Genomic DNA, 26,735 nt, shown 5'->3' with positions numbered 1-26,735 from the left:
GATTTTGGAGGAGGAAAATACCATAATAATAGAATGAAATATAAGTTTTAAATTTGTTAAAAAATCAAATAAAGGAAGCTATATCTTAGGTGTGTTTTAGTCTGCTTGTTAAGATCTTAGGTGTGTTTTAGTCTGCTTGTTAAGAGAAGCTTGAGAGAAAAAAAAGAACAGAAAAAATTAAAAATTAGAAAAATTAAATATAATAAAATAAAAATTTTGCTCTTTCTGTATCAAAGAAAACAACAATTAAAACAGAAAAAAACTGATCAAGCAAAAATAAATAAATAAATAAAACCCAAATGAAGCTAGATCTGCTTTCCCCTAGAACTGAAACTATGCAGCAGTCTATGTACAGTAGACTAAGTGCATAGAAAGGATTTTTGCTGGTGTTTTGGGAGAGGGGGCTGGTGCTCTGATTCTTAGGTCAACTTGCCCTAGTGGAGATGTGCCTGGAGGGTACAGGGAGTAGAGCTGCCTCCTCCACTTGTTGGCACTGTTGAGCTCACTGGGGTGCATCCATGTTGGGCTAATACTGAAAATGGCTTCATCCTCCTCTCTAGTCTCTAGAGCGTGATGTTTGCACCCTCACAGACATGCGGTAAATCACCCTTCCTGTGTCTGCCCCTTCCATCAGCTCCTTGCCTTCCCCCTGCCTATCTGAGCTGTCTGCCTACCAGGCGGCACCTCCCTCCATCCAGAGTTTTATCTCAGGCATGGCTGTATTTCAAAACCCCACACTTCAGAGTCCCCAGCGGCTCGGACCCGCAGTGATCCTCTAGTGATCCCAACATTGACTGGTGCAGGCTTATCTTAGGAAACAGTCATGTGACTGCACAGTAGCAGCAGCTTAGAGTTTATGGTAAATCACAACACACAAGCAGCACCAGGGTTTGCTGCCCTCAGCCAGAGTCTTTGTTCCTATATGGGGAATGTGGCAGCTTGATGGCACCTGCTGGGTCTTTTGCCTGTGGAGAGGCTGTATCACCTCTACCAAATGCACTCCAAGAAGGGGAAGTGCTTCTCCCCTTGCAACCAAGGGGATCCTTAGATCCTGCTGCCCACTCCCGGGGATACATCCTGCTTCCTCACCAGAGCACCACCAGGAACAGACCTCTGAAACTTCAGACTCTGCTCCATTGTTTATAAAAACTGGTGATATTGAAACCCTCTCCTTTTTCCCCTGTCAGTGGTTTGGGGAGCCATTTTCTTGTGCAGTCCCCTGCGCATTTTTACTCTTTCCATCTAGCTGCTTTCAGGAGAGTGCTTCTTGCACAAACCCAATGGGCTGCCCACTCTACTACCCTGCCCCCCAGTCTTTCTGCTCTCTACACAAAGGGCTCCCTTCCCTCTGCAGCACCAAGGCTCTTCTCTCCCTCAGTTCACCTCTCTGCACTATGTACCTCCTGTGTTCTCTCCCTCAAATTATGCAGATTGTTCTGTTAGTCCTCAGATCAATTTCCTCGGTATTCAAAATGGTTTGATGTTGATCTAGCTGTGTTTGAGGGATGAGACAAGCCCAGTGTCCCCTTACTACTCTGCTATCTTAACTACTAGTGTCATAACTTGAGAGACCATCATTCAACTGACTATAGCATAATATTCCTGTACTTTATAGAGTCGTTAACGTAAGTACAGTGCCCAGTTCAAAACAGGTACTCAGTAGGGAGTGGTTGTGGGTCCAAGAGTGAGTAGTGTGTGAGGAAATGAACTACTGAGTTTGGTACAGCTTTTTAATAAAAGTTTTACAATAAAGTAAGGGCAAGAGAAGACAGTAGTTGGTAGTAAACAAAAGGCTGAGTGTTTTAAAAAAAAAAAAAAAAAAAAGAGTGGTTTGGGCTGGTATAAAAGCTCCCAGGAAGGTTTTAGTATAGGGCTGTGAGCTTCAGAGGACATGAGGTGCACACTGATGGTGAGCCCTCAAGGCAGGAACAGATCCAGATGTGATTCCCATGTCTATATGTAACTGGTGCCCAGGGTATGTTTCTAACCTTGCCAGTGAATGCTAGTGCTGGGTACATAATTGTGCCATGTCTGATGAGAAGAAGCAAGAATGAGATTCCTGTGTCCTCTCATCAGTGAGTCTGTTTAACAGTGAGTATAATGATTTCCCTGAGATGTTCTCTCAAAGTCAAACAGCTGTCTCCCCACAGGACAGAGCTCAGGCTATGTGCAAGCTGCTGTGAGGTCTGCTAATTATAAGAGGGCATAGGAGAGAGCACAAGAGCCCTTTGAGATTAAAAAAAAATGTAGTTTACTTTGAAATTCCTTAGTTAGATGAAGAAATGAAAATGTGCCCACTTTCCCCTAAAGGCAGAGAAGCAAGGGTTCAGGAGTTACCTAGATAAAAGACCATGCCCTGAGTATCTGCTAGGTCATCCCTAGCATCCCAGGTTACAACAAGGAGATGAATAAAAAGGGGAGAGTTGGAAGCTCCAAAGTGGGGCACTTAATAAGGGTGGTAATTTATTAAGGTTCCAACTCTGGCCTGCAGGTCATTATGAGGCATGAACAGCCCCCCAGAGTTAGGGAGTGCCAACTTGAAAGGAAGCTTGAGTAGCTGGGCAGCTTTCTTGTCTGAACACATGGGGTCACATCTAAGCAGCTTACCATGGCATAGGAGAAGTCCTAAAGGTGGAAAATAAGGCTCAGAAAAATGCAGTCATATTATTTCTTTGATATCTTATTGTTATTTTGACCTGTGGTAAATCCAGAATAATTGAGCTAAAAAATAAAACCTAATTCTTAAATAGCTTAGCTCTAGAAATTCCATCAGGGGAAAAATGTCCCACATTTCACCGTTGGTCTCATATTGTCAAGACTCATTTCTCTTTTGGTGAGTGTCACGGGTTGGGCTCCCTGGAAGACCTTAAGCCCTTAGATAAAGAGTCTTTGAGCCCTTAGATAAGCAACGTGTTAGGAAGCAGTTCCCAGGAAACCTACAGGAGCATGGGAAGTGGGCATGAAAAGGAAAAGAGGCCCAGCAAGGATACGATATCAAGCAAAGCCCCACAGAGGCCAACATGAGGTTAGTTTCTCTTATGAGCTCTGGTAAGAGTGCAGATCACACCCCTTCATGAGGACAGAGATACAACATTGTATTCCTGGATTTGTGGGTCCTTGGATGTGCCAGGCACTGGTTTAAGCACTTTAAATTAGTGACATAGCTGGCCTTGCCTCCATTTCTGCTGCTGCATCAAGTTTCTGGCAGTTGCCTGCAGGGGAGCCCACAGGTGGGGACCAGTGTGGGACTAGGCATGAACTATGTGAGCACAACCTTGAATCTGACACCCAAGAGAAGGGCTGGAATAGTAAGGATGGAGCCAGGGATTGAAATTGGGTGTTATGTAAACCCTTAACCCCAACCTTCTCACCTTGGAGAAGTCCTGAACAGGAACCCTGGCTATATCAAACTGCCATGATCCAGGCATCCTGGAACATCTCCAAGATGATTGCCACATCACAGAACCATATCTTTTTCACTGTTGACAACCTTGTGCTGAACCTACAGGATGAAAGTTTTACCTGGGCAATGACAGCCTCATCAAGGGTGAGAAATGAGAGCCTGGTCACCAGGAACTCCATGCCCAGAGAAGAAGTGGATCTGTTTCTCCCCTGATTTTTGAAGAGCAGTTTGGGGTCCAGCACACCCCCATCCTGCCTCCAGTATCATGTGATGGTCTCTTCTGCATCTGTCCTCCCAAACCTTTTTGGATGAAAAAAGCCTGACCAATTTTCAGTGGAATGATTTTGCTCCTTCCTGTGTTGGTCAGAGGTGCTGGGACAGTGTGATTTCTGAGTGATTTCCTACAGTGTTGATTCTTCCCTCCAGGTTGGGAGGCAGTAACCACCATCTCAGGAATTCTCAATAAATTTTTATTACTTAAAAAAAAAAAATTGGAAGGATGCCTAGGTGGTTAAGTCGGTTAAGCATCCAACTCTTGATTTCAGCTCAGGTCATGATTTCGTGGTCTTGAGATCAAGGCCCACATTGGGCTCTGTGCCGAGCATGGAGCCTGCTTAAGATTATTTTTCTCCCTCTCTCTTGCCCCTCACACACACGCTAAGAAAAAAAAGTTATTACATTTAATACATTTAACACATGCAAAGCATTTGGAACAGTGCCGTAAATGTTGGGTTATTATTATTCTTACCACCATCACCATCCCTTCCCCTACCCCTCCCATTTCTCTGGACTTAAAGTAAAACCTCATTTCTCTTTCATTCCTAGGATATTGTTTTCATTTTCATGCTTCATATTACAAACTATTGTATCTCCCTCCTGTCCCCTATTAGTCCCTCTCCTAAATCTCATTCATTGAGAATCAGTCTGTATGTTCTAAGAGCTGGAGGTGACCAATGAAAGGCTGTGAAGCCATCCATCATGCAGCCCCTTCATTACAGGTGTCCTTGAAATTCCCCCTAATGTGGTCTCATAGGCTTCTCTTGTGCATTATTAAATTGTGATGATAAATGAGTATGACCGGGTATGTTATTCTTTCCCTGGAGATGTGACTCTTGTAGATGTGGTCTCCTTGGAAATGTTTTCCCATAGGCAAATCTTTGGCAGAGTCATTGCCAATCTAAGAATCCAGATTTCCCAGTCAGTGAGTACTTGAAAAATACAAAGTTCTGAAAGCTAGGAAATTATAGACTTCTGAGGGAGTTATAGTATAATTATAAAGGAAGGAGGGCAGTCTCTGTGCAGGATATCTAATTGTTCTTAGGAAGCTGGTTCACATTTTAGAGGAAAACATTCTTGTGTGTATACCAGGGAATTTAGGAGTTTACCTTTGATACTGTATGAGAATGAGTTGGCTAAATATCAAATGATTTTCTTTTTCTTTAAAATAAAAAAAACAGAATGGCGAGTGGAAGAGGAAGGGAGGCATCAGATAAGCAGTTGCTAAATCCTAAAAGGGATTAGAGGTCAGGATATTTACATTTGCTCCCTTTCTTTCATTTTCCAGGGCAGGATTTTTATTCTTTAGAATATATGGAAAAATCATATGCTTTCAGAATTGAAAGCAAGTTCCTTTACTAATTGCCACTCCATTTCACAGATGAAGAAACTGATGCTATCCTAAGAGGATAACTGTCCAAGATCTAAACCTATTTGATGTGAGGGTAGAGACTTTAACATGGCTCCACATACTCCTGGTGCAGTGCTTATTGTAGGATCTCCTTTCCTGCCACCTTTCACACTTGTATTCCAGTCACACTCATTTTCTTTTCCTTCCTCAAGTATTCCAACTTACTCCTTGCTTGGGGCCTTTGGCCATTCTCCCTCACCTGTCATGACTGGCTCCCTGCTGCTCAGACTTCTTCCCAACAGCTTTCTCACCACCTGGCTCTCTCCATCACGTTGCTCTAGTTTAAGTTCTGCATAGCAGTTGGCTATGATAGAGTTGGCTATGATAGAGTTGGCTGATGGAGTTTTTTGCACTTTATCTTTATTGTTTATATCTCCATTTGGAATGTCTGCTAAGAGCCATCATGCTATATTTCCAGCACAGAACAGTGCCCAGCAAATGGAAGACCTCCAACAAACATGGTATTAAGATAGAGTGAACTGGACAGAAGTCAGGAGCAATGGATAGGTTTCTTTGGTGGTTTCTTGGTCAAGTGAGACGTCATGTAGAGAGAAGTGAAATTGTGGTCTAGATTAGCACTGTTCCATAGACATAGAACACAAGCCACAATTTTAGACTTTCTAGTAACTATATTGGGAAAAAAAATGAAATTGTGAAATTAATTTTAATGATGTACTTTATTTAACCCAATATATCCAAAACATTTTCATTTCAACATATAAAAAATTATTAGTAAAGTATTTGCTTTCTTTTTTTTTTTTCATACCCGGTCTTTGAAACCCTGCATATAATTTGTACTTACAACACATCTCAATGTTGACACTGCATTTTGTCAGAAGTACTTGATTTGCATTTATATTTCATAAAATTTACACTTGAAAAATGAGATTCACATTCTTCAAATTTTTATAATAACTGAATTACTTGTTCATTTTTACATTTAAATTAGTGAAAATAGAATAAAAATTTTAAATTCACTTCCTCAGTCATACTAGCAACATTTCGAGTGCTCAATGCCACAAATGCAAGTGGCTGCACAGATCTTTATTGGTTGCACCAGACTACTGATTTTGAAGTCGCTTAGCCCTTCCTGTCCTGCATCAGCCGTATGATATAGAGCCTGGTATGTGGGGCAGAGCACTAGGGCCTTGTGCCAGGATAGATGACTGCCTCTAGCCCACCGGTTTCTTGGCCATCATGTTAAGAAATAGGATTTTCTGGGGCGCCTGGGTGGCTCAGTTGGTTAAGCATCCGACTTCGGCTCAGGTCATGATCTCACAGTCTGTGAGTTTGAGCCCCGCATCCGGCTCTGTGCCGACAGCTCAGAGCCTGGAGCCTGCTTCAGATTCTGTGTCTCGCTCTCTCTCTGCCCCTCCCCTGCTCATGCTCTGTCTCTCTCTGTCTCAAAAATAAATAAAACATTTAAAAAAAAAAAAAAAGAAATAGGACTTCCTGTATCCTCTTAAGACCTTGAAAGTAAAGTTGCTTTATTCTGATTTGTTCCAGAAGGGCAAAATCAGAGAATTCTCCCAGTGCCCACAGAAAACACATAGTCCAGGGCTGAGCACAGCACAGTACACACGTGTGCACATCTTTCGAGGCATCAGACTCACAGAGCTTCTCAGGACTTAGAAAACACAAAGAGAATCACAGACAGCAGAGGGTCTGACTCCAGAGCAGCCCTGCTCAGGTGACTGACGTTGAGTGAGCTGCATGTCGTACATGTGCCCCATAGAGGCACTGAAAGTTTATCTGTATGGGAAGGCTTTTTTTTCTCATTCTCTGCAAGGCCCTGAACTAATACTCCTTAGAATAGTGTTTTGAGATCCCTACCCCTTCTATGTGCCATCTCATTCTGATTTCTGCTGCAATCTTAGCCTGGCAGCACTGCATCTCCCTTAGTTACCAGGAAGCTTAATGATGCAGGGGGCAGAGATGTTATTTCTCCCAGTTTTCCTACACTTGTCCAGGAGGCCTGGGTATTGTGCTGTGAGCTGATTCTAACAGCAACCCTAAAGGAAATTACTTCGTGGTGTGTGGATCCCTTGGGAGAAGAACAAGGGTCAGCATTATACACTGAAACATTGGATGTCACAGGCTTTGGTCATGGCTCTAAGTTAATTATCAAGTGACAGTGTTTCTCTTCTAAGAACGTTAGCAGAGTAACTCTAATTGAGATATCCAGGGTGTAGAATCCCAGATAGCCAGGGTACCTGATGAGTAGACAAAAGCTAAAGTTTGCCATGGAAAAAACAGTCTAAAATCCTCACAGTTTGTAGGTAGCAATCTTCCCAAATGAACAAGCTATCAGGAATGGAATCCTTAGGATACTTTCCTACTTTAATTCCCTCTGTACAACCCCTGGATGGCACTAGACAATCTGGTACCCTTCTGTTTTCATTTTCTTTCAAGTCACTTTTTTTTTTAATGTTTGTTATTTTTGAGAGAGAGAGAAAGACAGAGAAACAAAGACCATGCAGGGAAGGGGCAGAGAGAGAGGGAGGCACAGAATCAGAAGCAGGCTCCAGGCTCTGAGCTGTCAGCACAGAGCCCGCTGCAGGGCTTGCACTCACAGACCACGAGATTATGACCTGAGCCGTAGTCGGCCGCTCAACCAACTGAGCCACCCAGGAGCCCCTCAAGTCACTTTTATAAAGAACCTACTGTGTGCTGGGAATTATGCTAGGCATAGGGAATGAAAGGACATGAACCCCTCTGTCCAAGAGTTCCCAGGCTAGTAGAGAGAGAGGCTTCACACAGAAATTAGAGTATAAATGTGATTAATGTGATCCTTTATCATTCAGAGTGTCTGCTACATGTATGGCTCTGTGGAAAACTCTGGGAATACAGAGATATGAGACATAATCTCTGCTCACCAGAAGCTTATAGTATAATCAAGAAAAGTACAGAAGATGTAAAGAAGATAGTGTGGTATAAGATACACTAAAATGTCACAGGTCAAGCCATGTTCTTAAATCCAGATTAACTAGTAATAGAGCTGACTTTTGATACAACTTCTAACTCCTCTATATATGTTTTAATTGGTTCCAAACATGGAGAGAGGCAGTGATTAGTCCCCATAACCAGCACCACAATCCAAGGAGATGATGACAACCAGCCTTTTGTACTTCATAAAGTGTTTCCCATCCCAAATGCCTTTTGTCATATGGGCAACCCTGTTGATAGGCATCATTTTTGTCACCATGTTGCCTTTAAGGAAATGGAAACCCAAAGAAGCCAAATGTGCTCAAGATCCCACAAGGAACTTGGACCCAAGTCTACTTACTCCGAGTTCAATATCTTTCTCAGAATGTCACAGCCTCCCATAGTTTACCTAAGTCACAGTTCTTGCAGTGGGAAACTGTGAGATCCACTGAGGATAGTTGTTTCATCTGATTGTGTGTTTTTTCTTCTTGGAGTTTTTCAACTTCAGTCAGTGAACTCCTTCAGCCTTTCCCTTGCAGTATATCTCATTTTGTTTTAGCAGCTCTGGTGTTTGGTCTTTTTGTCCACCACCACCCATTTCCGGGTCTGCTTAAAGAAATAAACAGTAGCAGGATAGAGGTATTGGCTCCCAAGTCAGATATTGGCTGGATGAAATTGGGGTACAGAAATGTTGCAACCCTTTGAGGCAATGGGCTATTCCTTTTATAAGCCTATGAATCTGTAGTTCATTTAGCCTCATTATTTCTTAGTTAACGAGCTCTGGTTTTGCCATCCTTATGGCTTTATTTTTAGAAGTCTTAGATTATTATAGCAACTGTGAAAAAGGATGGGAAACGAAATCTGGCTCCCAGTATACATCCTGCTTATTTCTTGAATTAAATTTGCCTTCATCGAGCCCTCAGAGGATGTTGCACCCACCCCTGCTATTGATTGAAAGCTGCTACTGTCACATGGTTGTTGATGGGGCTGTCAGGTGATAGAGATGTTTCAGGGTACTGCCAGTCCTCCTCCTTATCCAGTTGTTTGTTCTTGGTACCAGCTGGATGTGGGAGGGTAGAGGTGGAAAAGACCAGGTAGGAAGCATGGATAACTGTGACATTTCCTTGCCAAGTGAAACCTTAACAATTTGTGTTGAATCTGATGTTCTAGTCACGGCACTTATGCCTTGTTCAAGCTAATATGACAAGAGAAAGAGATCGTAATGGGACAACCCCACTGTACATCAAAGAGTGGCAATGATCTCAGGAAGCAAATAAAGATGGAAAACTATAGGGCTGCATCAGAGTAGCAAAAGGGCAGGGATGTTTCTCTCACACTATGGTTGATTATAGAAAAGCTCTGAGGGAATTGTAGAGGAAAAGCTAGAGTACTGAGCATGAAAGATGTGAACTTAGGTTTTACTGCTGCTTCCTGGGTCCTACAGCAACCATTTCTCCCCACATGCCCTGCTGCTGTCTCTGAGGGCCTTGCCTGCTGTCTTCTCCCCTGCCCTCACCTTGGACTTCTGCCTTTGTTTCTCTACCTGGCACTCCAGTTTCCTTGGACATTAGAACCCTGCCATAAATCGATCTCAGGATTGCCTACTAAGCTCCTGTCCGCATTTTCCCCTAGGGAAGTGAATTCTGTTTCCCATAAATCCTCAGCCTTGAGGGCCTTTCCTCAACAGACTGGTCACCCACAGCTGTGACAGGAAAGCCAACTTGGCCTTGAGTCTTGGGTACTGGTTAAACTCCACACTAGATCTCTCATCACCTATCCAGACTAAGGCAGATATTACACATCCCTGTTGGACTTCCCAGGTTGTCAACAGCAGCATTTACTATAGCTAGTTATTTGTCTACACCTCCTCCTCCTGCCTGGTGTTGGCTCTTCTTTGACATCCTCACAGGCTCATTGCTGAGGGGCTACCATGCCTTATTGCCAAGCTCATCCAACATAGCTCATTTTCCTTCAGTATTTATGGTATTTCAAAAGAAAAAAATGCAAGATGTGGTCATGGGACTGGTGAAGAAATTTGTTTTGCTTTTTATTTTGTTTCCTCAGAAGGAGGATATGACCCAGTGGAGGAGTCCAGAATGGAAGAGATAAAGAGTATTTTGAATACGTTTAGGGTCCGAGAGTAATAAAGAATTAAGAATGCAGGTAAAGGAATACAAGGAATTATTAGAAAAGGGATCATAGTTGAGTCTAGAATTATTATGAAAAAAATTCAAGGAGATAAGGGTGGTAGAAGGTCATGGAAGGAGATGAGAAAGAGGAGAAAAATAGGAAACAGAAAATGAGAGTTGAGAAGATGAAGGATTTTTTAAGTGACCCCTAATTCTGTAATTAGAGATCATAATGACGTGAGCAGTTTTATTTCCTATTCAGTACAATTTCCATAGAGAGTAAAAGCCCCCACAATCCCAGCATATAGGAATCTGAAAAGTCTAGTGGTATGGCATTTGATGATTTGATATATCTTCTAAAATCCTGTTTTTCAACCACTGAGGCCATGTGCTAACTGCACAAGTAGACATTTTGGTTGAATTTTGGCAGAGGATTTGGGGCAGTGAGTGTATCAGAGACCAAAGATGTCTTAAGAAATGGAAGAGGAAGAAAAGTGAATCAAATGGCCGCCAGACCACTGGTTGAATAACAAAGTTTGTTAAATTTGCTGAATCTGAAAGTCAAAACACTATGATACAATGGATCTGTCCAATAATATTGAATTATATATATATATATATTTATTTATATTATTATAATATATATGATAATAATTATATCATATTGTATATATTATATCATATATCATAATATATTATTTATATCATATCATATCATATTATACAGAGAGAGAGAGAGAGAGAGAAGCAGGGTCAAGGGTGCAGCCAGACCTTAGTGATGAGTTTTCAAGTTCATCAGGGACTCCTACAATAATGACATCAACTATTGGGTCTTAGTTGTTGCCATGGTTACTTAGATGCCACCAGGATAACCCTGATCATATTTATCCCATAACTGATGACATTTCAGAGGTGTGTTCCTTTGATTTGAAACCCAACTATAGGAAATAGCCTCATTTTAAATTAAGTTTTATAGTGAAAAATTTTCTTCACACTAAGGAATAAAGAACTTTAAAATTATTTGAATAATATGGTAATTTCAGTAATTATGTGTACAGTAGAACACATTTTAATAAGGAAATTTTAGTTTATGAAAAATATAATAGTTACATGTATTTTTCCAGCTTTATTGAGATATAATTGAAATATACCATTGTGTGAGTTTAAGGTGTACAGTGTGTTGATTTCACACATTTATATATTGCAAAATAATTACCACCATAGTGTTAACTAACACCTGCATCAAATCATATAACATTATTTTTTGTTGTGAGAATATTTAATATCTACTTACTCTCTGCAACTTTCAAGTATGTAATACAATATTGTTAACTATATTCACCATGCTGTACATCAGATATCAGGAACTTAATCATCTTAGAACTGGAAGTTTGTACTCTTTGACCAACATCTCCCCATTTCCCCCACCCTACCCCATACCCTTGGTAACCATCATTCTAATCTGTTCTATGAATTCAGCTTTTTTAGATTCTGCATATAAGTGAAATCATACAGTATTTATCTTTCTCTGACTTACTTCACTTAGCAAAATACCCTAAGGTCCATCCATGTTGTTACAAGCAGCAAGATGTCCTTTCTTGTGGCTGAATAATACTCTTGTGTGTGTGTGTGTGTGTGTGTGTGTGTGTGTGTGTGTGTGTGTATACACACACACACACACATACATACTATATCTTTATCTGTTTATCTGTTGACTGACACATTGTTTCCATATTGTGGCTATTGTGAGTAATGCTGCAGTGAATATGTGAGTGATCTCAAATATTTGAGATCCTATTTTCACTTTTTTTTGACTATACACCCAGAAGTGGGGTTGCTGGATGATATGATAATACTACCTTTAATTTTTCAAGGAACCTCCATACTGTTTTTCATAGTGGCTGTATCAGTGTACGTTCTTACCATCAGTGTATAAGGGTTCCCTTTTCTCTGCATCCTTGTCAACGCTTCTCATCTCTTATCTTTTTGATGATAGCCATTCTAACAGATATGAGGTGTTTTTCATTATGGTTTTGATTTGTATTTCCCTGATGATTCGTGATGTTGAGCACCTTTTCATGTACCTACTAGCCATCTGTATGTCATCTTTGGAAAAACGTCTGTTTAATTCCTCTGCCCATTTTTTAACTTTTAGTTTTATTGAGATATAATTGGCACATCTCTCTGTGTAAGTTTAAAGTGTACAGCATAATGACTTTCATTATATTGCAAAATAATGACCACAATAAGTTTAGTTAACCTCCATCATCTCATATAGATACAAAAGGAAAACAAGTTTTTTTTCCATGTGATGAGAACTTTTAAGATTTATTGTCTTAGTAATGTTCAAATATATCATACAGAAGAGTTAATTACAGTCATGTACATTACATCCCCCTACTTATTTATCTTATAACTGGAAGTTTGTACCTTTCACCACATATATCCAATTCCCCCACCCCACCTCTGGTTACCACAAATCTGATCTCTTTTTCTATGAGTTTAGTTCTTTTTTTTTTTTAGATCCCACATCTAAGTGAAATCATACAGTATTTTCCTTTTTCTGTATCACTTATTTCACTTAGCATAATGCCTTCAAGGTTCATCCATGTTGCTGCAAATGACAAGATTTCTCTTTTTATGGTTGAATACTATTCCATTGTATGTGCGCATGCATGTGCACATGCATGCACACACGCACACACACACATACACACTGCATTTTCTTTATGGATTCATCTGTCAGTGGACACTTAGGTTGTTTCCATTTCTTGGCTATTGTAAATAATGTTTCTATGAACATAAGGATACAGATATCTCTTTGACATAGTAATTTTGTTTCCTTTGGATATATAACCAGGAGTGGGATTGCTGGATTATAAGGTAGTTCCATTTTAAATTTTTTGAGGAACCTCCATACTCTTGTCCAAAGTGGCTGTACTAATTTGCAGTCCCACCAGCAGTACACAAGGGTTCCCTTTTCTCTACATTCTTGCCAACACTTTTTATCTCTTATCTTTTTAATGCTAGCCATTCTAACAGGTGTGAGGTAATACATCATTATGGCTTTGATTTGCAATTCTCTAAGGATAGTGATGTTAAGGACCTTTTCAGCCACTTCTATATTTTCTTTAGAAAAGTGTCTAGTCAATTCTTCTTTCATTTTCTAATCAGATTTTTTTTTTGCTATTCAGTTGTTGGAGTTATTTATATATCTTGGATATTAACCCCTTATAGATATATGGTTTGCAAATACTTTTTTTCCCATTCTATAGGTTGCCTTTTCATTTTGTTGATGGCTTCCTTTGCTGTGCAGAATCTTTTAAATTGGATGCGGTTCCACTTGTTTATTTTTGCTTTTGTTTCTTTTTGTTGTTGTAAATCCAAAAAAAAAAAAAAAATCATTGCTAAGATGGATGTCAGTAAGTTTTTCCCTATGTTTCTTTCTACAAGTTTTATGGTTTCAGGTCTTTTATTTAAGGCTTTAATCCATTTTGAGTTGATTTTTGTGTGTGATGTCAGGAGTTACATGTATTTTTAAAATGTTTTTTTTTTTCACATTCACCATTTTATTTAATCCTCATAACTATCTGAATAGCCCTGGTTTGCAAAAGAGGATTGGAACTCAGAGACGTGATAATACTGGAGATCTAACATGGCAGAGAAGTAGGTGGACCCAAAGTTCTCTCATCCCTCAAACACAGCAGTGTTGAGGCCAAAGGACTTTGAATTCCAAGAGTCTGGGCTGCAAACTCCAGTAGCCCACAGGGACAACCTGGCTGGCCATAGATGCATGATTATGAACTGGGAGAGAGAAAACAGGCAGGGTAGGCATGCAGGAGAGGGATCCCCTTCTGCAGAGAGACAAAGAGAAGAGAAAGAGAGACTGTGAAAGTGTAGGACAGTATCTGGACAAGAGAAAAACCATGGACTGGGGACAGAGAAGGATCCAATCTCTAACTGCAGGCCTTTGTCCAGACTAAGGCCGGCTGTCCTGTTTGTGCACCTGGGGAGGAGGGGAGCCAGCCCTGGGCTCAGTAACTAATTCAGAGGTGCAGTCTGCAGTGGGAGAAAGCAATCCCCACCCTGGGGATTGTACTGGAGTGCTGTGGAAAGAAGGTATATAGCTGTTCAAAGGACAAAGGGCCCTGCTTGCACCCCTCAGCCAGAGGCCATTTATTGGTGTGACAGAGCAGCACTTCCTCAGAACTGCGGCACACAGAGCAGGACCATTAAGACATTGGGGTTTAAATCCCAGCCAAATGCCAGGGAGGAGCGGGAGTCGAGGAGTGAGACAATCTACCTCATTCACACCCGTTGCACAGTGAGGACAGCCTGAACAGAGTGGTTTGAGACACCCAGTCCAGGGAGGAGAGACAGGTGTTGCCATTTTTCTCCCCATCACCAACAAACTGTGGGGCTCCAGGGAATGGACAAAGGGCCCACAATGGAGGCGGTACCTGCCTATGCCAAACCATGCCCCTCCATGTCTGGTAACTGCATATCCACCAGAGATTGATGCTGACCAACCAGACAGCCCCTCTTCCAGTCCACAGCTGCCCCTGGTTCTAGGGCACTCAGCGGTTTTGCATTTTCTGATTTAATTCTTGGGCAGTTCTTATTATATATAATTTTTTTCCTTCTTTTCTCCTTATTTCTTCCCTCTTCTAGTCTACTTATTCTGGTTGTTGGTTTGTTTAAGCAGACATAGTTAATCTATTATCTTTATACCTATTCTATATCTCCTTCTTTATTTTCCTCTCTCTCTGGATAAGCTGTGTAGCTCCTCTGCCTGGTCAATTTTCTTTTCTTTTCCCCCCACCCCTGTCATTTCTCTCTTTGCATGGGATAAGGCCTCTTCTACTAACACCACCCCCACCCCATTGTTTTTGTTGTTGTTGTTGTTGTTCTGTTGTTTTGTGTGTGTTTGGTGTTTTGTTATTTTTTGCTTGTTTTGTTTTGTTTGTTTTATTTTTTTCCAGGGCTACTTCAACAAAGAAATCAAAGCACACCTGGTGGAGGGTCCAAAACATCACTACGAGTAGGGATATAAAGCAACCAGAGCCACAACAACAGAGAGCAAGTAACACACTCCAAAAAAACACCTCTGGCAGGGCCAGGCCCTGGACAGTGTATGGCCCCTCTTTAATATAGTAGTGCTCGCAGGTGCAGGACACATAACAAGCTTTTAAAACACATAAGGGACAGAAAACTAGCCAAAATGATGAAATAGAAGAATTCTCCTCAAAAGAAATTCCAGGAAGAAATGACAGCTAAGGAATTGCTCAAAACAGATATAAACAATATAACTGAACAAGAATTTAGAATAGTAGTCATAAGATTAATTGCTGGACGTGAAAAAAAGCATAGAAGACAGCAGAGACTCTATTGCTGCAGAGATCAAGGAACTAAAAAATAGTCGTGATGAATTTAACAATGCTGTAAATGAGGTGCAAAATAACCTGCAGGTGGTGACAGCCAGAATTCAGGAGGCAGAGGGGAGAATAGGTGAAATAGAAGATAAAATTATGAGAAGAGATGAAGCTGAGAAAGAGATGAAAAAAATTCTGGATCATGAGGGGAGAATTAGAGAACTAAGTGACTCAATGAAATGGAACAATATTGCTATCATAGGAGTTCCAGAAGAAAAAGAGAGAAAGGGGCTGAAGGTGTGCTTGAACAAATCATAGCTGAAAACTTCCCCAATCTGGGGAAGGAAACAGACATTGAAATCCAGGAGGCACAGAGAACTGCCTTCAGACGTAACTTGAATTGATCTTCTGCACAACATGTCATAGTGAAACTGGCAAAATACAAACATAAAGAGAGAATTCTGAAAGCAGCCAGGGATAAACGGGCCTTAATCTACAGGGGTAGACACAAAGGTAGTAGCAGACCTAGCACTCCTTTCTGGAGTGGCAGGAAATTTTCAATGTGATGAATAGAAAAAAATATGCAGCCAAGAATCCTTTATCCAGCAAGCCTGTCATTCAGAATAGAAGGACAGATAAAGGTTTTCCCAAACAAACAAAAACTGAAGGAATTCATCACCACTAAACCAGCCCTACAAGAGATCCTAAGGGAGACTCTCTGAGTATTGCAAAGACCACAGAGACACCACTACAAACATGAAACCTACAGATAACACAATGACTCTAAACCCATATCTGTCAATAATAACACTGAATGTAAATGGACTAAATGCTCCAATCAAAAGATATAGGGTATCAGAATGGATAAAAAAAAAAAATAACGCCCATCTATTTACTCTCTGCAAGAGACCCATTTTATTTTTTTTCCCAATATATGAAGTTTATTGTCAAATTGGTTTCCATACAACACCCAGTGCTCATCCCAAAAGGTGCCCTCCTCAATACCCATCACCCACCCCCCATCAACCCTGTTTGTTCTCAATTTTTAAGTCTCTTATGCTTTGGCTCTCTTCCACTCTAACCTCTTTTTTTTTCCTTCCCCTCCCACATGGGTTTCTGTTAAGTTTCTCAGGATCCACATAAGAGTGAAAACATATGGTATCTGTCTTTCTCTGTATGGCTTATTTCACTTAGCATCACACTCTCCAGTTCCATCCACGTTGCTACAAAGGGCCATATTTCATTCTTTCTCATTGCCACATAGTACTCCATTGTGTACATAAACCACAATTTCCTTATCCATTCATCAGTTGATGGACATTTAGGCTCTTTCCATCATTTGGCTATTGTTGAGAGTGCTGCTATAAACATTGGGGTACAAGTGCCCCTATGCATCAGTACTCCTGTATCCCTTGGGTAAATTCCTAGCAGTGCTATTGCTGGGTCATAGGGTAGGTCTATTTTTAATTTTCTGAGGAACCTCCACACTGTTTTCCAGAGTGGCTGCACCAATTTGCATTCCCACCAACAGTGCAAGAGGGTTCCTGTTTCTCCACATCCTGGCCAGCATCTATAGTCTCCTGATTTGTTCATTTTGGCCACTCTGACTGGCGTGAGGTGATATCTGAGTGTGGTTTTGATTTGTATTTCCCTGATGAGGAGCGACGTTGAGCATCTTTTCATGTGCCTTTTGGCCATCTGGATGTCTTCTTTAGAGAAGTGTCTATTCGTGTTTTCTCCCCATTTATTCACTGGGTTATTTGTTTTTCCGGTGTGGAGTTTGGTGAGCTCTTTATAGATTTTGGATACTAGCCCTTTGTCCGATAAGTCATTTGCAAATATAAGAGACCCATTTTAGACCTGAGGACGCCTTCAGATTGAAAGTGAGGGGATGGAGAACCATCTATCATGCTATTGGAAGTCAAAAGAAAGCTGGAGTAGCCATACTTATGTCAGACAAACTAGATTTTAAACTAACGACTGTAACAAGAGATGAAGAAGGACAGTATATGATAATTATGGGGTCTATCCATCAAGAAGAGCTAACAATTATAAATGTTTATGCATCCAATTCGGAAGTACCCAAATATGTAAAATAATTACAAACATAAGCAGTCTTATTGATAAAAATGTAATTGCAGGGGACTTTAATACTCCACTTATGGCAATGGACAGATCATCTAGGCAGAAAATCGATAAAGAAGCAATGGCTCTGAATGATACTTTGGGTAAGATGGACTTGACCGATACATTCAGAACTTTTCATCCCAAAGCAACAGACTACACATTCTTTTCAAGTGCACATGAACATTCTCCAAGATAGATCACACAATGGGTCACAAAAAGGCCGTCAATAAATATAAAAGAATTGAGATCATACCATACACATTTTCAGATCACAATGCTATGAAACTTAAAACCAACCACAGGAAAAAGTCTGGAAAACCTCCAAATGCATAGACATTAAAGAACATCCTACTAAAGAACAAATGGGTCAACCAGGCAATTAAAGAAGAAATTGAAAAATATATGGAAACAATTAAAAATGAAAACACTACACTCCAAACCCTTTGGGATGCAGCAAAGACAGTCCTAAGAGGAAAATACAATGCAATCCAGGCCTATCTCAAGAAACAAGAAAAATCCGAAATACAAAACGTAACAGAATACCTAAAGGAACTAGAAGAAGAACAACAAAGAAACCCCAAGGCCAGCAGAAGAGAAATAATAAAGATTAGAGCAGAAATAATATAGAATCCAAAAAAGCCCCAAAAAACAGTAGAACAGATCAATGAAACTAAGAGCTGTTTTTTTGAAAAAATAAACAAAATTGATAAACCCATAGCCAGACTTCTCAAAAAGAAAAGAGAGAGGACCCAAATAGATAAAATCATGAATGAAATTGCACTTATCACAACCAATCCCTCAGAAATACAATTATCAGAGAAAACTGTGAAAAATTATGTGTCAACAAACTGAACAACCTGGAAGAAATGGACAAATTCCTAGACACCCACACACTGCCAAAACTCAAATGGGAAGAAATAAAAAATTTGAACAGACCTGTAACTAGTGAAGAAATTTAGTCAGCTATCAAAAATCTTCCAACAAGGAGGTTGTTGGGCCAGATGGCTTCCCAGGGGAATTCTACCGAACATTTAAAGCAGAGTTAATACCTATCTTTCTCAAGTTGTTTCAAAAAATAGAAATGGAAGGAAAGCTTCCTGACTCATTCTATGAAGCCAGCATTACCTTGATTCCCAAACCAGACAGAGACCCCACAGAAAAGGAGAATTACAGGCCAATGTCCCTGATGAACATGAATGCAAAAATTCTCAACAAGATACTAGCAAATTGGATTCAACAGCATTTAAAAGGATTAGTCACCATGATCAAGTGGGATTCATTCCTGGGCTGCAGGGCTGGTTCAATATTTGCAAATTAATCAATGTGATATATCACATTAATAAAAGAAAAGATAAGAACCGTATTATCCTGTCAATAGTTGCAGAAAAAGCGTTTGACAAAATACAGCATCCTTTCTTCATAAGAACCTTAAAGAAAGTCTGGATAGAAGGAACATACCTAAACATCATAAAAGCTACATATGAAAAGCCCACAGCTAATATCATCCTCAGTGGGGAAAAACTGAGAGCTTTCCCCCTGAGATCAGGAACACAGCAGGGATGTCCCCTCTCACCACTGTTGTTTAATGCAGTGTTGGAAGTCTTAGCAACAGCAGTCAGACAACAAAGCAAAATAAAAGGCATCAAAATTGACAAGTCAAATTTCACTTTTCACAGATGACATGATACTCTATATGGAAAGCCCAAATGACTCCACCAAAAAGCTTTTAGAACTGATACATGAATTCAGCAAAGTCACAGGGTACAAAATCAGTGTACAGAAAGCGGTTAAATTTCTATACACCAATACTGAAGCAACAGAAAGAGAAATCAAGAAATCGATCCCATTTACCATTGCACTAAAAACCATAAAATACCTAGGAATAAACCTAACCAACGATGTAAAAGATGTGTATGCTGAAAACTATACAAAATTTATAAAGGAAATTAAGACACAAAGAAGTGGAAAAACATTCCATGCTCATGGATTGGGAGAATAAATATTGTTAAAATGCCAATATTACCCAAAGCAATCTACACATTCAATGCAATCCCAATCAAAATTGCACTGTCATTCTTCTCAAAGCTAGAACAATCCTAAAATTTGTATGGAACCACAAAAGACCCCAAATAGCCAAAGTAATGTTGAAAAAGAAAACCAAAGCAGGAGGCATCACAATCCCATACTTTAGCTTCTAGTACAAGGCTGTAATCATTAAGACAGTATGGCACTGGCATAAAAACAGACACATAGACCAATGGAATAGAATAGAGAACCCAGAATTGGATCCACAAATGTGTGGCCAATTAATCTTTGACAAAGCAGGAAAGAGTATCCAATGGAAAAAAAGTCTCTTTAGCAAATGGTGCTGCGAGAACTGGATAGCAACATGGAGAAGAATGAAACTAGACCACTTTCTTACACCATACACAAAAATAAACTCAAAATGGATGAAAGACCTCAATGTAATACAGGAAGCCATCAAAATCCTCAAGGAGAAAGCAGGCAAAAACCTCTTTCACCTCGGCCGCATCAATTTCTAGCTCGACACGTCTCCAAAGGCAAGAGAATTAAAAGCAAAAATGAACCTCACTTGGGACCTCATCAAGATAAAAAGCTTCTGCACTGCAGAAGAAACCATCAGCAAAAGTAAAAGGCAACTGACGGAATGGGACAAGATATTTGCAAATGACATATCGGAAAAAGGGTTAGTACCCAAAATCTATAAAGAATTTACCAAACTCCACATCTGAAAAACAAATAATCCAATGAAGAAATGGGCAGAAGACATGAATAGACACTTCTCCAAGGAAGACATCCAGATGGCCAACTGACACATGAAAATATGCTCAACGTCTCTCATCATCAGGGAAACACAAATCAAAACCACACTGAGATACCATGTCATACCAGACAGAGTGGCTAAAATGAACAACTCAGGAAACAACAGATGTGCAGATGTGGAGAAATGGGAACCCTCTTGCACTGTTGGTGGGAATGCAAACTGGTGTAGCCTCTCTGGAAAACATGTGTAGGTTCCTCAAAAAATTAAAAATAGAACTACCCTATGGCCCAGGAATAGCACTGCTACGAATTTATCCAAAGGATACAGGAGTGCTGATTCATAGGGGCACATGTACCCCAATGTTTATAACAGTGCTTTCAACAATAGCCAAATTATGGAAAGAGCCTAAATGTCCATCAACTGAATGGATGAATGGATAAAGAAGATGTGGTTTATATATCACAATGGAATACTACTTGCCAATGAGAAAGAATGAAATCATGCCATTTGTAGCAACATGGATGGAACTGGAGGGTATTATGCTAAGGGAAATAAGTCAGTCAGAGAAGGACAGATATCATATGTTTTCACTCATATGTGGAACTTGAGAAACTTAACAGAAGACCATGGGGAAGGGAAGGGAAAAAAATAGATACAAACAGAGAGGGAGGGAGACAAACCATAAGAGACTCTTAAATACACAGAACAAACTGAGGGTTGATGGGGAGATGGGGAGAGGGAAAATGGGTGATAGGCATTGAGGAGGACACTTGTTGGGATGAGCAGTGGGTGTTGTATGTAAGCGATCAATCACAGGAATCTACCTCCAAAACCAGGAGCACACTGTACACACTGTATGTTAACCAATTTGACAATAAATTACATTAAATCAATACATCAATAAAAATGAGTAAAATTTAAAAAGAAAGGTGATAATACTTAAGGTCACACAGGTAGAATGTGGCACAGAAAGACATCATCTTTTTCTTATGTATCATGGGGATATAATCCATAATACTTTTGAGTATAAGTTATATTGTAGTTATTTTATTCTTCCATATGCTAAATTGAATCAAGTCTTGCATCATACTCTTTGAGCTTCATTTCTCTTATATATTATCTAAGAAATTCAGGAGTTAATTATAGTTCAAAAGCCAAGTCCTCCAGATGCTCTCTCCCAAGTGAGGAAGAGCCCTGGCAGCAGTTTGTCTGTTGGTGCATTGGTACTGTTTGGTGTTGCTGTGGTTCCTCTAACTTCTTGCTGACCTACACCACCACTGCCGATCCTATTGCATCTCTTATCTGATTGGCTCTACTGGTCCATTCCTCAGGAAAGTCTTTCTGGCTCGAGTTCTAGCTGCCTTGCAGTCTCATCTTTGTTTTTTGTCTTGTCTTTGTTGTTTTCTTTTTGTCTTTTTTTTTTTATAATTGAGATATAGTTAATCTATAGCATTATATTAGTTTCAGTCGTATAACATAATGAATCAATATTTGTATACAGTATGAAATAATCACAATAGTTACCATGCATCACCATAATTACAATAAATTTTTTTCTTGTGATGAGAACTTCTAAGATTTACTCTCTTAGCAACTTTTAAATATGCAATACATTATTAGTAACTATAGTCACCATGCTGTACATTATATCTCCATGAGTTAGTTATTTTATAAGCTTTTACCTTTTAATTGCCTTTACCCATTTTGCTTACCCTCCACTCCTGCTCTTCTCTGGCAACCATCATTCTGTTCTCTTTATCTATGGGCTTGGTTTTTGTTTCGTTTATTTATTTATTTTTTTAGATTCCACATGTAAGAGATATCCTACAGTATTTGTCTTTCTCTGACTTACTTCGCTTAGCGTAAGTATGCCCTCAAGGGCCATTCATGTTGTTATAAATTGCAAGATTCCATTAATTTTTATGGCTGATTAGTGTTCGTGTGTGTGTGTGTGTGTGTGTGTGTGTGTATGTATCTTAACCCACTTATTCATTGATGGACACTTAGGTTGTTTCCATATCTTGGCTATTGTAAATAATGCTACAGTGAATATGAGGCTGCATATATCTTTTCAAATTAGTGTTTTCATTTTATTTGAATAAACACCTAGAAGTGGAATTGCTGGATCATATGGTGGTTCTGTTTTTAATTTTTTAAGGAGCCCCCTGATGTATTCCATAATAGCACCAATTAACATTGCCACTAGCAGTACACAGAGTTCCCTGTTCTCCACATCCTTTGCCAACTTTTGTTATTTCTTGTCTTTTTGACAATAGCCAGTCTGACAGGTGTGAGGTTATCTCTCATATTGTTTTGATTTGCATTTCCTCCGTGATTAGTGATGTTGAATATTTTTCATGTGCTTGTTGACCATCTGTATATCTTCTTTGGAAAAAATGTCTATTCCAATCTGCCTATTTTTTAATCAGATTTTTTTTTGCTGTTGTGTGAGCTTTTTATATATTTTGGATGTTAACTTCTTATCGAATACATGGTTTGCAGTTATTTTCTCCATTCAGTACATTGTATTTTCATTTTGTTGATGATTTTCTTTGCTGTGCAGAGACTTTTTGTTTGGTGTAGTCCCACTTGTTTATTTTTGCTTTTAGAGTCAGATCCAAAATATCATTGCAAAGACCACTGTCAGGGAGCTTACCACCTATGTTTCCTTCTAGGAGTTTTATGGTTTTGTGCCTTACATTCAAGTCTTTAAATCATTTTGAGTTAATTTTTGTGTATGGTATAGGGCAGTAGGCTAGCTTCATTGTTTTATATGAAATATGAATATTTATATGAAATATGAAAAAACTGGTGGCTGTCTAGTTTTTCCAACACCATCTATTAAAAACAGTGTCATTTCCCCACTGTATATTCTTGGTTGCTTAACCATATGTATGTGGGTTTACTTCTCGGCTCCCTATTCTGTTCCATTAATCTATGTATCTGTTTTTATGCCATTGCCATGTATTTTGATTACTATAGCTTTGTGATACAGTTTGAAATCAGGAAGCATGATGCCTTCAATTTTGTTCTTTCTCAAGATTTCTTGAGGTATTTTGCGGTTCCATACAAATTTTAGGATTATTTTCTATTTCTACGAAAAATGCCTATGGAATGTTGATAAGGAATGTTTTGAATCTGTAGACTGCTTTGGGAAGTATGGACATTTTAACAATGTTCTTGCAATCCTTGGGCATGGAATATCTTTCCATTTATTTGTGTATTATTCTATTTCTTTTACCTCCTTGGTTAAATTTATTCCTAGGTATTTTATTCTTCTGGATGCATTTCTAATTGTGATTGTTTTCTTAATTTCTCTCTTTGATAGTTCATTGTTAGTGTATAGAAACAGAGCAGATTTTTATATTGATTTTTGTATCCTGCAACTTTACTGAATTCATTTATTCTAACAGTTTTTTGGTGGAGTCTCTAGGATTTTCTACACATAAAATCATCGTATCTACAGGTAGTGACAGTTGTACTTTTTTTTAATAATAGGATGACTTTTGGGGCATCTGGGGGGTTAAGTCATTTAAGTGTCCAAGTCTTGATTCCGGGTCAGGTCATGATCTCATGGTGGTGAGATGAAGCCCTGCATCAGGCTCTGTTGGGCTTGGAGCCTGCTTAAGATAATCTCTCTCCCTCTCCTCTGCCCCTCCCCTGCTCATACTCTCTCCAAAAAAATAAAAAATAAAATAAATAAAAAAACCTTTTATTTCTTTCTCCTGCCTACTAGCTTTGGCTGAGACTTCCAATACTGTACTGAATAAAAGTTGTGAAAATGGGTATCCTTGTTTTGTTCCTAATCTTTCACCATTGTGTATGATGTTAGCTGTGGGCTTATTTTATGTGATCTTTGTTAGGTTGAGTACAATTCCATCTATATCCACTTTGTAGAGAGTTGTTATCATAAATGGATGCTGAGTTTTGTCAAATGCTTTTTCTGCTATTGAGATCATATGATTTTTAGCTTTCCTTTTGTTAACATAGTATATTATGTCAATTTGTGGATGTTGAGCAATCCTTGCATACCTGGAGTAAATCTCACTTGATCATGGTGTGTGATCTTTTAAATGTATTGTTGAATTTAGTTTGCAAATATTTTGTTGAGGTTTTTGCAAATATATATGTTTAAGCTTCAAAAATTATGGTTTTAGGGGTGTCTATAGAGTAACATCCCATAACCTAGAAATGTAGCACTCTGAGTTCTACATAGGACTATGCTAGATGATAGACTTATAATGTATTCTCAGTATTAGCAAGTCTACATGTGCATTTAGCTTCAATAGTTGATCAACAGAATTTTCTAGGATATGTACAAATCATCAAATGCCAAACAATTGGGATTTTCAGATCCAGTGCTTTCGGGGAATCTTACTCTATTACAGAAATTGTACTGAATAACAAATATAATAATTTAAAACATTGTTATTATCTCTAACTGAAGGGGTGGGAGAGGCTTTTTAAAATCCTCAATTCTAAAAATAAATAAATAAAATCCTCAATTCTGTCAACTCTAATTTTGTGCGTCCCCTGTTTTTCTTCCTCTTACTCTCTCATATCTCAAAGCAGAATTTTTTGACATTGAGCCACTTGCCTAAAATCATGTAATCACTGAAGGAAGAATCCCATGGATTTTGTTTGTTTGTGTTACTTCATTTGAAGTCTAGTCTTTGATTTATATAGTCTTGCTATTGTGTCTGGTAGGTTGTAAGCTTCCCTAGGACTTCATTCAGTCCTTAGCCAGCCATTCTGTAACCCCAACAGGCACTGAATGAGATTAATAGACAAAAATATGCACTAAGTTTATTCATTTAACAAATATTTGAATGCCAGCCATTGTGTTAGATCCTGTGTTAAGATCCCTTAAAAAACAAAATCTTAACAATCCCAGAGAAAGATAGTTAAAAGTTATTCTTTTCCAAAGCAAATTTTCATGGACATTCATTAAACACTATGTGATCAGGATCCATGCTTCTTCTGTCTTAAGATCCCACTATCTTCAGTGCTAGCCTACACGATCATCACAGAATGGGGGAAATATTGCATACATATCCTTCTTTGTCTAGAAGTAATACACATGAATTTCTGCTTCCATCCCAATAGCTAGATCTAGTCATAGGGCCCCATTTGGATTCAAGGGGACTAGCGATAGTCTGTGGCCGTGCAGATACTGCCCAGCAACAAATCTACCCTATGGGAGGGAAACAAATCTTGGATAGTGAACTAGTCATCTCTATGTTCTTGGCTCTAAGCTTAAAACTCTAGGTGGAAGGATAACTAATAAAACCAGACAGACTTTAAAGCATTCAGTTCTTCTGACAGCCTATATTATAGAGTAAAATAAAGGCAACAGGAATGGTTCTTAGAAATAACTAGTTGTAACCACTGTTGCTGTGAATTCTTACAGCATTATTTCACAAATTTTCTATTACGGAGTTCTGTTATTGTCACTATCATCATCACCCCATCTGTTGATGTGAGTGCCCTTGAGATAAATGAGTAACTGACCGAAACCACATTAATTTCAAGTTTTGATAGGCTCATGGGACTAACTATTCCTGTTTACAGGTTTAAAAGGATGAAAGGCGGGGCGCCTGGGTGGCGCAGTCGGTTAAGCGTCCGACTTCAGCCAGGTCACGATCTCGTGGTCTGTGAGTTCGAGCCCCGCGTCAGGCTCTGGGCTGATGGCTCGGAGCCTGGAGCCTGTTTCTGATTCTGTGTCTCCCTCTCTCTCTGCCCCTCCCCTGTTCATGCTCTGTCTCTCTCTGTCCCAAAAATAAATAAAAAACGTTGAAAAAAAAAATTTTTTTAAAGGATGAAAGGCAAGTAAAACAGGATTCATTTCAACTCCCTGTTGTGGTAGTATTAAAAGAGCTGTAAAGGTCTAGATATGTGAGATGAATGAAAACAGGACTGTCATCTAAGGTTATCCAGATTGTGAATTGAAGATAGTACAGAGGCCATTTACGTTGTAGACTGTGTTAACGGTGTCCTCCTGGAGTTATGTAGCTATTCTGTGGAGGACCTGAATAAAAATTTTAGCAGTGGAATCATTAGGAAAATAATGTTTTAAACATAGTTTATGATGCTGTAATTGTAAATTCACATGGAGACCCAGCAGATAACTTTCCTTGTAGATTTTTTTGATATGTTTTGATCAGTTTTTCTTGGTACAGTATGTCAGGAAGTCTTGCTCCATAAGCAAGTTTTTCGTGTTCCTATGAGTAAATGGAAAGTAAAATCAAGAGGAAGAGAGTTGAGAGTATAATGAATGGTAGAGAAACAGAAAATGGAAGGGTCAAGA

The 26,735-nt window shown here is 39.2% G+C and overlaps 1 protein-coding gene, 1 long non-coding RNA gene and 1 other non-coding gene across 12 annotated transcripts in view; 2 read left to right on the top strand and 1 right to left on the bottom strand.

The window, feature by feature from the left end:
- TMEM108 (transmembrane protein 108) overlaps nucleotides 1-26,735 on the top strand; it is a 363,999-nt gene that overhangs the window by 204,872 nt on the left and 132,392 nt on the right. The gene's annotated exons all lie outside the window — the stretch shown is intronic.
- Nucleotides 1-26,735, bottom strand: part of LOC122230192 — a 96,228-nt gene that overhangs the window by 24,166 nt on the left and 45,327 nt on the right. The window lies entirely within an intron of this gene.
- Nucleotides 3,067-3,287, top strand: LOC122199065. Its single transcript, XR_006193333.1, has one exon. It is a non-coding gene; the product is annotated as a small nucleolar RNA U89 (small nucleolar RNA).

Source organism: Panthera leo, chromosome C2 (genome assembly GCF_018350215.1).
Source record: "Panthera leo isolate Ple1 chromosome C2, P.leo_Ple1_pat1.1, whole genome shotgun sequence".
NCBI lineage: Eukaryota > Metazoa > Chordata > Mammalia > Carnivora > Felidae > Panthera > Panthera leo.
This window is presented reverse-complemented; position numbering and strand designations above follow the sequence as displayed.